Source organism: Bombus flavifrons, chromosome 17 (assembly GCF_040668555.2).
Source record: "Bombus flavifrons isolate JBK064 chromosome 17, iyBomFlav1_principal, whole genome shotgun sequence".
NCBI classification, from domain to species: Eukaryota; Metazoa; Arthropoda; class Insecta; order Hymenoptera; family Apidae; genus Bombus; species Bombus flavifrons.
This window is the reverse complement of record NC_138458.1, coordinates 2,002,458-2,018,580: the sequence shown is the minus strand read 5'-3', so window position 1 is coordinate 2,018,580 and position 16,123 is coordinate 2,002,458. Positions and strand designations below refer to the sequence as shown.

Below are 16,123 nucleotides of genomic sequence, written 5' to 3'. Positions count from 1 at the left end.
AGAAAATTTCAACGAGCTAAAAATATATTATCAAGATCAAAATTCTAAACAACGTTCTTCTATACACATAATCGCCGCTCAGTCTTCGTTTCCGAGATATTTAGAAAACATTTCAATTAAATCTAGTTTTCGTTACATTTCATTCTGGCACATGGGTGGTCATAGTTTTACACATCCCGACCTAAATTTGACTTATTGATGCTAATTATCCTCGATATAAGTAGAAAAAGATAAATCAATGAGTTATAGGTTAGATTTAGATTAATATTCGGCCGTGCTGCTGAAGGCCGTGAGGCTACTGGTAACGCTACTATGACTTAATTCTTATTTCATGCGATTTTTTAAGTGTATTTTCGGTGAATTTCTGCTATTTGAAGAATGTGACATAGATGGAGAATAAAAATTAACTGTGAACTTTCATGGATCAAATTTTTTTTAATTAGTTTCAAATTAATATCTACACGTACACATAACGTGTAAGCAATCTCTTTGCATAAAAATTAATCAAAGTCCTTGACATTTTAGGTGTTTCAGATACAATTACGAACAGGTTATTCGATGACTGATTTAAGAGGCGATTTATTTAAGATTTATATTTGAAATCTGGATTGAAAGGAATCGGAATAACTTTCGTGATGATGACTATCGCCGATGAAAAATTTCTGGTACATATAAACGATATGCTCGATTTTGGCGAAATCTCCGAATTATTCGCCGATGATGATTATATGTAAACAAAATACTTTCAATGCAATATTTGGATCGCGATCTATTCCTGTTATGCAAATTATTTTTTCTTCGCGGTAATGACACTTATAACTATAACTATTATGCATTGGCAATCAATCTTACAAAATTTCGTTACGGCGCACTCCTTTGTACAAAAATATAATTTTATATTTATGCTCTTTCCATATAGTTCATTATGAATTATATATAACATATAAAAAGACAATCAAATATTTTCCGTATTAACTTTTGCATAACTGAGTATATCGACCCCATAAAAAGTTCAACCATTTTAGAATTCAACAATTCTTTGTCCTTGAATTTCAAGGTCAGATTTTTTTATTCCATTGTATAGTATTCGTCACGAGGGACAGATCGTGCGTGTGTGCGTGCGTTCTGTTTCTTCTTTTCATAGTTCCTTTTAATTGGTTAATTATATATACAATATATATATATATATATATATATATATATATATATAATCGTGATTTACAACTAGCAGGTCATGCCATCTCTAATAACAAGGGATACCTTTAAAAAACGGAAAAATGACGGGAACAATGTCATTTGTTCAAAATATAGAAGAGTATACTTGCTTACATAATTATGTTCTATCTGAAAATGCAAGAAAAGATATAACAGAGAAGTCATAGCGTGAATTAGCAAATAAGATAAAATGGCCCGGTGAATGATATAGTTTCTTATTATTAGTTTTTAACAGAATAACTCCGTTGTCCGTTGTCACAAAGATCTTTGCATTGATTCTTATTATATTTCCATATAGGTTAGGCATATTATTATATATTGATTGTTTACTTGTTTCAAGTTTTACTATATTTATATATATTTGCTTATTAAAATTCTTTCATCAGGACTGACATGTTCGCGCATATTGGTATTTTCTTTTTGAATCAATCATCCAACAAATTGCATTAAATTTTGATATATATTCTCACTAACGCTGTGCATTGTTTTCTGAGCCTACTTTTGTAATGTCAATCTCTTCATTTTCGTAACTTTCGTTCACAAAATGAAAGTGAACTTCAATGTACTTAGACAATTTTTTAGACAAAGCGGACAATGTCATTTTACATTTTCCACTTCATTTTCGCCACGCGCAGGGAATCATCGTCCATCGGTTTGTATCACAATTTTCGGCACATGTTGTATCTTTGCATTCTTTCAAACGACATTACGTATGTATAATACTTGTACATTCTCCAATTCCGAATATTGAATACATATAACATTATCGGAAAATATAAACAAAGCAATATATAAGTAAGCGTGTATACGAGAATGATACAACGTATGGTGATAATCGTTTAATGCTAAAAAGATATTTTCTCCATGTATACGACACCATAGCTTATTAACACTTAGCCAACCGCGCCCGCACAGGCTAACAACCTATACGCTGTCCACCGTGCATTTTTCCAAGTAAGGAGGACTAATATTCGCTAATACTTGAAAAACAAAGAAGTCTAAAATTTATTTAAGTGGTCTATTATATGTTGCGGTAATGATTTTGTTTAACGATTTCACATACTCTTTATACGAAATATCAAATTAAAAGTATAAAAAGATATAGGTAAAATTAAAAACATTAAAGATGACTAAAGATAAATGACACGATTTGAACGCGGAGTTAAAAATTCATAATGCATTTTAATATTTTTTTTACAGTGTGGTATTGTTCGACTATAACTTTACTTAGTCACAACTGATAGTGTAACTTTTTCATTAATTTTAAGACCACCAAATTGGCCTATTTTATTACATATTGCGCTTTATAAAAGCAGAAAAAGAGTCGCAATTAATTGGGAACAATTCCCGGTAAACAATAATTGATAACAACAACAAAAGAAAATGCGTTGCTAAAGTCAAAAAAGGAAGATCTCCCCGCGTTCAGTCACTCAACGATGTTCTTCGCAAAGGGGAGATCCGATGGTTCGGATGGCTAAGTGTTAAGAAAAGTGTAAAAACAGCCAACACCACACGGAGTTCCCAGGCGGTCAACCCATCCAAGTACTAACCGTGCCCATCGCTGCTTGACTTTCGTGATCAAACGAGAACGAGTACTTTCAACGCGGTATGAGCGTTAGCTGTAGTAATCAGTTTTGTTATTTCATGTTATCGAATAGACAAAATATTTAATAAAAACGTACGTGTATGTACGAGGATAAATGGTATTTTAGACGTGCATACAGATTTATACAATTTTTCCTGGCTTCGTTTCCCAAACAATGGATTGTGAAGTTCCGTCATGTAGGTACGCGTATACTTAAAAAGTAGCCGAGTCAAGTGGACGGAACTTCATAATTGATTTTCTGGAAAATCAGGCCCTTTCGACCTGCACCATCATAATACTCTAATTTTCTCGCCTATTTCAATTTTCAAACTATTTAGTTTCACTGGACTGCGTATAACTACCAACAGCAAAATACTAACATTCACGGACGATCAAATAAAAAAAGAAATTTGAGGTGAAAAATAAGAAAAGAAACTTTATTTTTCTCACAACAATCCACTTTACAATTTGACTTTCGATCGGATCCGATTACTTTCTTTTGTCATCCCTCAACATCCCCACCGTCCATGCATTTGCTAGGCGTTCGCGACCGTTGCCACGTGCTCTTTCTTCTAGAACCTTCGGTGGAAGGACCGTTGGGATGTTGATGGTTCATTAGGCACTTCAACGATATACATTGTCGCTGAATGGCCGCCACATCTTTATCTCCATCGTCAGTCCATCGGATTTGAAGTATGCCGGTCGTGACACCTTCGACGTAACACAAACACTCTAATCCAGAAACAGCAGTCATATTACTACCAGAGCGTATCAGAAAAATAGAAAAATGACTGCAAGATAAAAGCAAACCCCAGTCAATTAAACCACATTACATTTATAATACGAAAACGGAAACCACCTAATATCCGATTGAATGGCACGCACATAACAAACAACAAACAAAGCAAGTTAAATACTAGGGACTCCACTTAGGCTCATAACTCACACGAAAGCAACATACTAAATCAATTATAGACAAAAGACGGATAAAAAGGAGACAGATGTACTGGCAAACTAGTCGAAACTCTAAACTCAGCATAGAAAATAAATTGAAAATATCGAAAACCAGGATAATAAGGTAAATACACCAGAATCGCTTCTAGAAAATACTCAGAACAGTAGTCAACGCCCCATGGAATATCAGAAACGAGGATATACGCAAGACCTAAAAATACCAATGGTCAAAGAAGAAATCGGCAAGTACTCGAAAAAAAAAAGAAAGAAAGAAAAAAATTGTAAAGTACAAATCAAATAAATAAAAAAAAAAAAAAAAAAAAAAAAAAAGAAAAAGAAATGGATTGCATGTTTGCCAATAAAGTAAGTATTAGTAATCAAACCGATGAAAGCATTGAATAATGCTTGTTACTTGCGAATACCGATACTTAACTCTGCTACGGTCTTCCATTCAACTAAATTATATAATAATATGAAGTTTGAAGAAGAAAGTTATCTTTGCATACAAAGATTCGTTTTTGTTTATTTTATCTTCTAACTAAGGACCGGGCAAATGTAGAAGTACGTTACTATATCCTTCATAATAACTTTCATTGCAAAGAACCGGTACATTCTATTATCGCAAACAAAATTTTGGCATTAGTGAAATTTTTACAAACTCTTATTTTCTCTTTGAAATGTTCCAATGTATTTATAACACTCTCTGCTATTTTTGTTGCAGCTTTCCTACGCGGGCCATATTACCGTCTTATAATATAATCAGTGTTTTGTATCAGTGTTTTTCTCAAATATGTCGGTTTCAAGAGTCGGATAAAATTTTGCTCTATACGTTCAAAAGAATACAGAAGTTCTTCGAGAAAGAAAGAAAGTAGAGCAGTAAGAACAAAGAGACCCGGAGACCGCAGCAGGGTTAAAAAGAACATGAATTTAATTTCTAAATATTTTGGATTCTTGCATCCTGATATTAACCTTCTCCTTAATCTATTTTCATCGTTAAGAAACATTTGAAACACTATTTACAATACAAAGATAAAATACTTTATTTTATATACCACATTGTGAAAATAAAGATAGTTTATTTTTTACTACATATTCAAAATATTTTATTCGTACTGTAGACCAACAACTACTTAAAATAGTATTTAAAAGGAATATTCAGAAATAGAAATAACTTTTAATTATATAAATATCTAACTCATCGGTTTCATCAGTCTCTGTAAAATACTATTTCCAATCAATTTTACAGTCTCTCACACCAGTAGTGACAAATTTAACCGTTAAAATGAAAAAAGTATCGTAATCAATATTGAAGTAGTCGAGTAATAATGATCTTTCAATGTTTCGAAAATCATATAGAGTAAATAGAAAAATAATTATTTGCTGATAATATTGCTGATAAAATTTACGAGGGAGAGTAGTAATGACTCAATGCGCGAAGAACAATTGACGAAGTTAAAACTCGGAAAAAAAAAAAAATAACAAACAATGAGAAAGTTTCAAATTGTTTTCGACGATTAAGACGAAATTTAGGAATACTTACTGCGGACGATTATGCGATACGAAGCAACTGAAGCGAATGCCGCGACGCGATGTACGACGGAACGAATGCGACTGAATTATCGTACGACGATACGAATGAGTAACGATACACACGCGCGTGTCGATGCTGCTCGCATTTGAAAGACTCCCGCACGAGACGGTTTACTAATCGTTCGCTCACTAAAATGATACTTACCTTCGCGTATGCTTCGAGATACTGTTCACAATTGAAGATTTCGCACTGGACTGTCCACTGATCGTCACGCCTGATGGAACGACTCTGTCTCCACCAACGCTTGCAGCCATGTCCACGAATGCTTCAAGATATTGACTCATCGACGAAGCTAGCACAGAAAAGTATCACTGGTTGTTACGACTCACGAAATGATTTCACCTGCACGAGCGCTTGAAGAGCGCTAAGAGATTGAAACGGTTCTTTAGTCCACGTTTAGCGATTCGAACGCACGGAAACTGACTCGCTGCTACATGTACACGATTGAACGACTCGAACGAGACTGCCGATACCGTCGTTAGGCTCCAACAACGCTGGAAAACGGAGGACCTCAAATACGCACGCTGATTGGTTTTCAAGAAAATCGTCACGCGGCATATTCGCCAGCAAGATGGCGTTTACTGCGTGCATACGTTCCAAGTGCGGGGGAGAATCCTTCGTTGAAAGAGCGTTACCTGGATGAATGCGAGGCATCGATGTAATTAGGTAAGCGTTAAAATCCCTCAATTATCCTTACAAGAAACTCGTAGCATAGGAAATAAGAAATACTGCTAGGAACATTGAAGGGAATCGTTTTAGCTATTGGAGTACCCTTCTAAAATAGCGCCTTGACTGCGAAGGCGAGCTACAACGAGCTACAACGAGCTACATACTATCCGAAATAAACAATCTAAAGTACAACTATTCTTACGATAAAAAGAGAAGATAGGCAAATAAAATAAAAAAAAAAAAAAAAAAAAAAAGAAAAAAATATGTCTAAAAAGACTCAGCTAGCATGTTCCCACAGACAAATCAAATTTTTAGGTAAAAAGAATCTAACTGTATCCCTTCTTTCAAACTGCCTCCAGAGAAAGCTCCCCTCCTCCAAGATGCAGGTATAGCGATACAGAACATCAATGAAAACATGGAGTCTAGTTATTTCATGACATGTAAAACAACGGAAAAACTATAGGTTATCGGCACTCACTTTTCCAAAACACACACACACACACACACACACACACACACACACACACACAACGATCACCTGGGTCGAGAATAATTAAACAGAATTGTTATCTCCGAAACAAATAAACTGAAAAATAAAATAGAGCGAGACATATCGCTAAATAAGACAGTCTTCATATTCTCCAATGAAAACACCTCGGATAACCTCAAACAACCAGACACAGAAATAAACTACTTTACAAATTATAACCATCTAAAAATCATTGCCTCTAAATTAAACAATAAAAAATCATCCGCTTTCGACGACGTCCCGAACATTTTGCTCAAACGGTTAACCAACAAAATAAAATGATATTACACAGTGCTCTTTAATAATATTAGCAGCCATCACAAAAGAAAAGAAAATAAAGACCGCTTCTCACACTCAAACCTGCGATATATAAGTCTCCTTTTGAACAAAAAATAACGTAATCCTAAAAAAAGAAAAATCAATTCGGCTCCCTTAACAAACAATTTTTAATAATCTATAATCGAAGCATCGAGAAAGAGAAATGTTTTGGTATTACGCGACCATTATCATGCATCGTATCATTCTCATTTTGGCACACACCTATGTTCCTTTAAACATTCTATTTTTTGACCATGGAAAACAAATAAGAAAACTATTGATTTCAGCCAACGCTCATACCGCGCTGAGTGCACTCGTTCTCGTCCGAGTTGACCGTAAACCTCCGAGCAGGACGGACCTCTCAGCCCGGAAAGGGACATCAGGCTTGGGCCCTAACAGTGTGCGCGTCAAAACGAACTAACGCTCCCAAATAAAAAAAAAAAAAAAAAAAAAGTGACAAAAAGTGGAAAGGAAAAAAAAAAAAAGTGTCAAACAGTGAAAAACATTTCAGTGACATCTTCGCCGTAAAACAAAAAAAAAAAAAAAAACAACAAAATTAAGGTATATAAAAAAATAGGATCCACCGAAAATGAAGCAAAAAGCAAGAAAATGGAATCCGCCCTAGATCTAACGAAAAAACATTCGATAAAAAGAAAAATAGACACTCAGAAAGCAATTATAGAAATCTGCAACAGCGTTGGACTTTCCGCGCAAAAGACGCGGAAACTCAACCCACAACCAAACCTGATTGCCAGGTCAAAAAGTCGCGTGAACATAAACGAAGAAATTCGCCGCACGCAAGTAGAAAAAGCGACAGAATTCGCAACCATGAGGCCCATAAGAGGAACCCCACACCCAGCGATCGCAACCAGCAATAGATTCGACCTATTGCAAATCGAACAAGTATCTCAGCCCCAACAAGAGGCAACAAATTACCCAACACCGTGCTCAACCTTAGAGCAAATAAGAAAAAAAAACGACTTATTAAGAGTCAAAATGGGTCAACACAGACCCACCCCGACGTCAAGATTCCCATCACCGGAGAGGCGACAGGCCTCAACGAACATGCCCGGAGGCCCAGCGCCAACAGCATCGCCAAAGGGGATCCGGACACCAACCGGACACCCCAGCAAACACACCGCGGATGAACATACGAACGCCCCTACCGCTACAAAGGAAATCAAACCTCCACCCATAGTCATCACAAACCAGAACCCGAAAGATACTGTAGCCCTCATGGAAGAAGTAACAAACATTAAAAATTTCCACATCAAAAGGGTTCACACAGGTAAACATGCACTATACCTACGAAACATAGCCGACTTTCACAAAGCCAAAGAAACACTCAGAGCAGCAAACACAACATACTACACCTACACACCCAAAACAGAAAAACACCACACATACTTACTAAAAGGACTAGACAACAGTTATACCGAAACAGAAATACTGACAGACCTACAATCTCTACAAATAAACGACGTACAATTTACGAAAGTCTCGCGATTCACGACAAAAAGATCAAGGGAGAATAACATACTGCTCCCAATTTATATAATCCAACTATCCCCTCACAGCAATATAAGCAACTTATTAAAAATTAACCATTTTAACTATTTTAAGATAAAATGGGAAAAAATAATAAAAAGAAAGGATGACATAATCCAATGTCATAAATGCCAACGACTAGGGCACTCTGCACAAAACTGCAACCTACACTATCGCTGTGTAAAATGCACAGAGCCCCATGGCCCAGGCGACTGTAGAATAAAGAAAGAAGACGCAGTCACTAACGACAAAATATTCTGCGTAACCTGCAAAAATTACGGACACCCAGCGTCATACAAGGGGTGTCCCAAACTCGTAGAACTTCGTAAAAACTTAACAAAAAAAATAAAAAATGACAAAGAAACAAAAGCAGAACGAATTGCCCAAATCAGCCGTAAATACGTCCCAGAACTAAAGTTCTCAGACATAGTGAAACGGCAAATAATAAAAAATAAAACACCCGAAGACATACCCCCAAAAACAAATTCATATCATCCGCTCCCAGGCCTATACCCACCTAAAACCGACAACACCCCCCAACTAAACATAAACTACTTTGAAGACTTCAAAAAAAGCATACTCCAAGCGCTAAAAGAACAGCAAATGCAATTAAACGCCATAAAAACAACACTAGCAATACATGAAGAAAGGTTCGACACCATCTACAAGGCTTTAAATATCGCGTATGACAAATATCCATAAACCTCAAAACCAACAAACACAGCAAAAAACAAATAAATTAAACTTAAAAGATCTGAAAATAATTGCAATAAATGCCAACTCCCTAATCTCAAATCAAAAAAGATACAGTATGCTAACCCTAATAAATAAAGAATCCCCCGACATCGTACTCATCTCAGAAACAAAACTAAATAAAAGACACAAAGTACACTTCAAAAACTACTCCATGATAAGACAAGACAGACCGAACGCCAGCCAAGGAGGAGGAACAGCAATCCTCATAAGAAACCCCATAAAACACGAAACAATTCTAAATGACAAAATAACAAGTTTCAAAATCCTAGAAACAACGATCATAAAAATAAAAATAAGCGATAAGGAAAACCTATTCATCACTGCAGCCTACGCAACCTATGGAAACCGGAAGGAATTTAGCGAAGAATTCAATAAACTCTTCGAACTCCTACAGCTCAACAAGCCAGAAAACTTCTATATAATAGCAGGCGACCTCAACGCAAAACACACCAGCTGGAAAAACGAAATAAACAACACGAGAGGCAACTTCATTAGAAACTGGCTAGACAACAGAAGCATTCACTTCAAAACAATCTTATACAGCTCCGAACTACCCTCTTACCCAAAAGGAGGCTCATACCTGGACATATGCTTAGCAGATGCGAGACTAAAGTTTCAAGACCTACGCCCAAACAACACCCTAAAAACCTTATCCTATGACAGTGACCATAGCGCCCTAGTATTCCACATAAAAAAGGATACATCGGACCTCCTAACACTCGAAATACAGACCGAGGCACCCAGGTACAATTACAAAAAGACCGATTGGAAAAAATTCCAAAACATACTCGAACAGAACTGCGACCTAAAGATCTACAACAACGCCAATCTAACTAACAGTCAAATCGACTCATTCCTAGAAGAAATAGAAAAACATACACAAATCGCTCTCCAAAAATCCGTGCCAATCGTAAAACAAGAAAATTCATGCAAGCCCTATATCAACAACAAAATAAAAGAACTACAACGAGACAAAAGCTACATACTCTCCAAAGTAAACAATATAAAATTCAACTATTCTTATGACAAAAGAGAAGAATTAGAATTTCTAAAGTACCTTCTATACGAAATAAAAACACAACTGAAACAAGAATTCGCAAGCTCCATAAACCATCACTGGACAAACAAAATAAAAAACATCTCCAAAAACGACACAGCCAACATGTTTCCACAAATAAATCAAATCTTCAGGCCAAAAGGACAAAACCCCATCCCACCTCTCAAATTGCCCCCAGAAAAAGCTTCCCTCATCCAAGAAGCAGGTTTATCGATACGCAACACCACCAGAGACACCGAGGGTAACTTCATAATAGCCAAATCAACAGAAAAACTAGACATTATCGGCACCCACTTTTCCAAAACACACACACAAAACGAACACATGGGCCGTGAACAACTAAACAGAATTATCACCGCCGAAACATACAAACTCAGAAACGAAATGGAACAAGACATAACGCTAAACAAAACAGTCAGCACATTCTCAAACGAAAACACCGCAGACAACCCCAAACAACCGGAACCAGAAATAAACTACTTCACAAACTACAATCAACTAAACAAAATATTCTCCAAACTAAACAACAAAAAATCCTCCGGCTTCGACGGCATCCCAAACATCCTACTCAAGCACCTACCGAACAAAATAAAATGGTACTACACAGTACTCTTCAACAATGCACTAAACAACACATATTTCCCCAAAAAATGGAAAAAAGCCAAACTGATAGCGATAACAAAAAAAGATAAAGACGGCTCATCACCCGCAAACCTACGACCCATAAGTCTCCTCCCCAACATAAGCAAGGTATTTGAAATAACCATAAACAACCCCCTCACCTCCTTCTGCTCAAAAAATGACATAATCCCAGAAAATCAATTTGGCTTCCGACACAAACACTCCACAATTCACGCAATAAACAAACTTACGTCGGACATCTGCTGGGCGCTAAACGCAAAACAACGAGTAGCCGCCTGCCTAATAGACCTCGAAAAAGCCTTCGACACAGTCTGGATCCCAGGTCTCATATACAAATTAATCAAGAAAAATTTCCCCAAATACCTAATTAAAATAGTTTGGGACATGATCACAAGCAGAACTTTCGTAATGACTGAAGGATCACACACATCCAGCAAAGAATTCCCCATAAAAAACGGTCTGCAACAAGGCACAGTAAACTCCACGCTACTTTTCAATATTTACAATAGTGACTTACTAAACCTCTTTAATCTCAATACATCCACCCATAAACGCTCCATAGCCTTCGCAGATGACCTAATCATCTACGTAACAGGCCACAAAACCACGAGAATAAAAACAGAATTACAAGAACTCTTTGAAAAAATTAACGATTATTACAACACATGGAAGCTAAAAATAAACACAAACAAATGTGAGACAATACTATTTAGACCCAAGTCAAGCAAAATCGGTCCAATAGAAAGGGAACACTGCAAAAAATTTCAGCTTAGGGAAAAAGCAAACGAAGGGGAACCCATACCGCATAAAAACTGCGTTAAATACCTAGGTATAAACATAGACGATAAACTAAGCTACAAGCAGCACATTCAAATCCAACTCTCCAAAGCCAGCAAAGCATTTTGGAGAGTAAAAAGATTATTTTACTCTAAACATCTCAACAGTCAAGTAAAAATACTGTGCTATCAAGCACTAATCAGACCTATTATAACATACGGCTGCCCAATCTGGTACAACATATCAGCCTCCCAAATGGAAAAAATTCGCAGATTCGAAAGGAAATGCATCAGAGCTTGCCTGAATACTTACAGATCCGAACACAGCGGATTCAAAAAATATGTTAAAAACAAAACAATATACGACCTAGCCAACATTCACCGCATAGACTGTCACATATTAAAAGTAACAAGAAACCACTTCGCACAAGCTGCAAAAATTCAAGAAAACAGCCTAATCTTCAGTTGCCTACTCCCAAATGACTCATACTACAAAAACACTCTGGCAACAGGCTACATCCCACCAGAAGCGTTCATCTACTTAGACGAAAAAAACTACCTCCAGGATCAAAATAACATCCCAGTAATATACCACATAAAAAGAAAAATAGGAACCAAAACCATACTCTACGAAGAAAACTTAAACGGACAAACCGCAGACACTAGGTGGAGATACAACATGGCCCTCCCTCTGAAAGACGCTAAAGACAAACACAGAAAAAACACAAAGAAATATTGGTGGATTTCAAATCCAAAATAAAACAAGAGAGAAAACCAGTAAACCGACAGAACACATCTCTGACACCGCATAACACAGGTGTAATTGTAAATAATATGTAAATATTGTAAATAAACCTATTTGACATCCCCCTCCCCCGCCCCCTCCCTATTATCCCCTCCAAAGGCATTCAGCGCCAAAATGTAAATTACCGATAAGTCCTGTTTTGCGACCAAGTTTCAGGACAAAAAAAAATCAAGCAAGAACAAAATTACATAAAAGCTCCGCCCCCCAGCGGCTTAAATCCAAAGAATAGACAAAAATCACAAAAAAATTGTAAAACACCGACACATAATATAGTATGGCTACGTCGTACCGTCGCGTATCGGTACTTTTGCCTAGCACACCATTACCAAAATTCACAGTTTATTTGAATATCAAAATGTAACGAAAATTGTATCCTTGGCTTAATAAACATTATTAAAAAAAAAAAAAAAAGCACTCGTTCTCGTCCGATCACGAAAGTTAAGCAGCGCCGGGCACGGATAGTACTTGGATGGGTGACCGCCTGGGAACTCCGTGTGGTGTTGGCTTTTTCTTTTTATTTTCCCAATATTTTTTACTTTTCATGACAATGCGTTTTTAATAATCTATAATCGAAGCATCGAGAAAGAGAAATGTTTTGGTCGAACTCTTACAGCTCAGCAAACCGGAAAACTACTATATAATAGCAGGCGACTTTAACGCAAAACATACAAGCTGGAAAAACGAAGTAAACAACACGAGAGGCAACTTCATTAGAAACTGGCTAGACAATAAAAGCATTCACTTCAAAACAATCTTATACAGCTCCGAGCTACCCTCTTACCCAAAAGGAGGCTCATACCTGGACATATGCTTAGCAGATGCGCGACTAAAATTTCAAAACCTACGTCCTTAAAACCTTAGCCTATGACAGTGACCATAACGCCCTAGTATTTCACATAAAAAAGAATTCATCGGACCTCCTAACACTGGAAACACAGACCGAGGCACCCAGGTACAATTACAAAAAGACAGACTGGAAAAAATTCCAAAACATACTGGAAGATCTACAACAACGTCAACCTAACAAACAATCAAATCGACTCATTCATGGACGAAATAGAAAAACATACACAAATCGCTCTCCAAAATTCCGTGCCAAACATAAAACAAAAAAATTCATGCCAGCCCTATATCAACAATAAAATAAAAGAACTACAACGAGACAAAAGCTACATACTCTCCAAAATAAACAATATAAAATTCAACTATTCTTACGACAAAAGAGAAGGATTAGAATTTCTAAAATACCTTCTATACAAAATAAAAGCACATCTGAAACAAGAATTGGCTAACTCTATAAACCATTACTGGACAAACGAAATAAGAAACATCTCAAAAAACGACTCAGCCAACATGTTCACACAAATAAATCAAATCTTCAGACCAAAAGGACAAAACCCCATCCCACCTCTCAAATTGCCTCCAAAGAAATCCTCCGTCATCCAAGAAGCAGGTATAACGTTACACAACATCGACAAAGACACCGAAGATAACTTCATAATAACTAAAACAACAGAAAAACTTGACATTATCGGCACCCACGTTTCCAAGACACACACACACACACAAAACGAACACATGGGCCGTGAACAACTAAACAGAATTATCATCGCCGAAACAAACAAACTGAAAAATGAAATGGAACAAGAAAGACATAACGCTAAACAAAACAGTCAGCACATTCTCAAACGAAAACACCGCAGACAATCCCAAACAACCGGAACCAGAAATAGACTCTACTTCACAAACTACAATCAACTAAACAAAATCTTCTCCAAACTAAACAACAAAAAATCCTCCGGCTTCGACGGCGTCCCAAACATCTTACTCAAGCGCCTACCGAACAAAATAAAATGGTACTAGACAGTACTCTTCAACAACGCACTGAACAACACATATTTCCCCAAAAAAAATGGAAAAAAGCCAAACTGATAGCTATAACAAAAAAAAAAAAAAAAAAAAAGAAAAAGATAAAGACGGCTCATCACCCGCAAACCTACGACCCATAAGTCTCCTCCCCAACATAAGCAAAGTATTTGAAATAATCATAAACAACCCCCTCACCTCCTTCTGCTAAAAAAATGACATAATCCCAGAAAATCAATTTGGCTTCCGACACAAACACTCCACAATTCACGCAATAAACAAACTTTTACGTCGGACATCTGCTGGGCGCTAAACGCAAAACAACGAGTAGCCGCCTGCTTAATAGACCTCGAAAAAGCTTTCGACACAGTCTGGATCCCAGCTCTCGTATACAAATTGATCAAGAAAAACTTTCCTAAACACCTGATTAAAATAGTCTGGGACATGATCACAAGCAGAACATTCGTAATGACCGAAGGTTCACACACATCAAGCAAAGAATTGTCCATAAAAAACGGTCTGCAACAAGGTACAGTAAATTCCCCGTTACTTTTCAGTATTTACAATAGTGGCTTACTAAACCTCTTTAATCTCAATACATCCACCCATAAACGCTCCATAGCCTTCGCAGATGACCTAATCATCTACGTAACAGGCCGCAAAACCAAAACAATAAAAATGGGAACTGCAAGAACTTTTTGAGAAAATTAACGATTGTTACAACACATGGAAACTAAAAACCAACACAAGCAAATGCGAAACCATACTGTTTAGACCCAAGTCAAGCGAAATCGGTCCAATAGGAAGGGAACACTGCAGAAAATTTCAGCTAAGGGAAAAAGCAAACGAAGGGGAGCTCATACCGCATAAAAACTGCGTAAAATACCTAGGTATAAACATAGACGATAAATTAAACTATAAGCAGCACATCCAAAGCCAGTAAAGCATTCTGGAGAACAAAAAGATTATTCTACTCCAAACATCTCAACAGTCAAGTAAAAATCCTGTGCTATCATGCACTATCAGATGCTATCAGACCGATGATAACCTACGGCTGCCCAATCTGGTACAACATATCAGCCTCCCAAATGGAAAAAATTCGCAGATTCGAAAGAAAATGCATCAGAGCTTGCATTGAGTACTTACAGATCCGAACACAGCGGATTCAAAAAATATGTGAAAAACAAAACAGTCTATGACCTAGCCAACATTCACCGCATAGACTGTCACATCTTAAAATTAATAAGAAACCACTTCGCGCAAGCTGCAAAGATACAAGATAATAGAATTTCTAGTGCGTGTATAGCCTAAACATGGAAACTTTGCGGAAACTGGAAAAATTCATGGAATTGGAAACCTTGTACTTTTATAATGAATGTTCTAAAAACATTTCAATATTTAACTGTGAAATCTAGAAAACGGTTGTTCTTGCAATATCTGTGGATTAATCCGTAAATGTTTAATTTAATCTGTAAAGTGAAATTTTTATCTGTAAAACCTATAAAACGGTTGTTCTTAGAACATCTGATATTTAATTCTTTAGATTTACGAAATGGATATTAGTAAAATATTGGAAATATGACGACGTTAAGAATATTCGTAGGACTTTCGGGAGAGATGTTCCGAGAATTTCAGTTATTAAGAAAATTTAAGTTTCAAGAACATCTGTAAGACTTAAGATGTGGACGTTGCTAGGACATGCAAAACTTAAGTCTCGCGAACATCTTGGGAATGTTCACAATGGATATAGGATGTTCGGATATAAACTTGACATATTACTACCAGAGCGTATCAGAAAAATAGAAAAATGAC

At 36.6% G+C, this 16,123-nt stretch overlaps 1 long non-coding RNA gene and 1 pseudogene across 1 annotated transcript in view; both read right to left on the bottom strand.

Moving 5' to 3' along the window:
* Positions 1-7,188, bottom strand: part of LOC138188734 (uncharacterized) — a 41,150-nt gene extending 33,962 nt beyond the window's left edge. Inside the window, exons 1-2 of the long non-coding RNA XR_011175640.1 lie at positions 7,154-7,188; positions 5,490-5,637 (exon numbers count right to left, since the gene is read on the bottom strand). This is a non-coding gene — a long non-coding RNA (uncharacterized LOC138188734). The remainder of the gene's footprint in view (positions 1-5,489; positions 5,638-7,153) is intronic.
* On the bottom strand, positions 2,716-2,835 carry LOC138188924 (uncharacterized; annotated as a pseudogene).
* Positions 7,189-16,123: the final 8,935 nt, after the last annotated feature.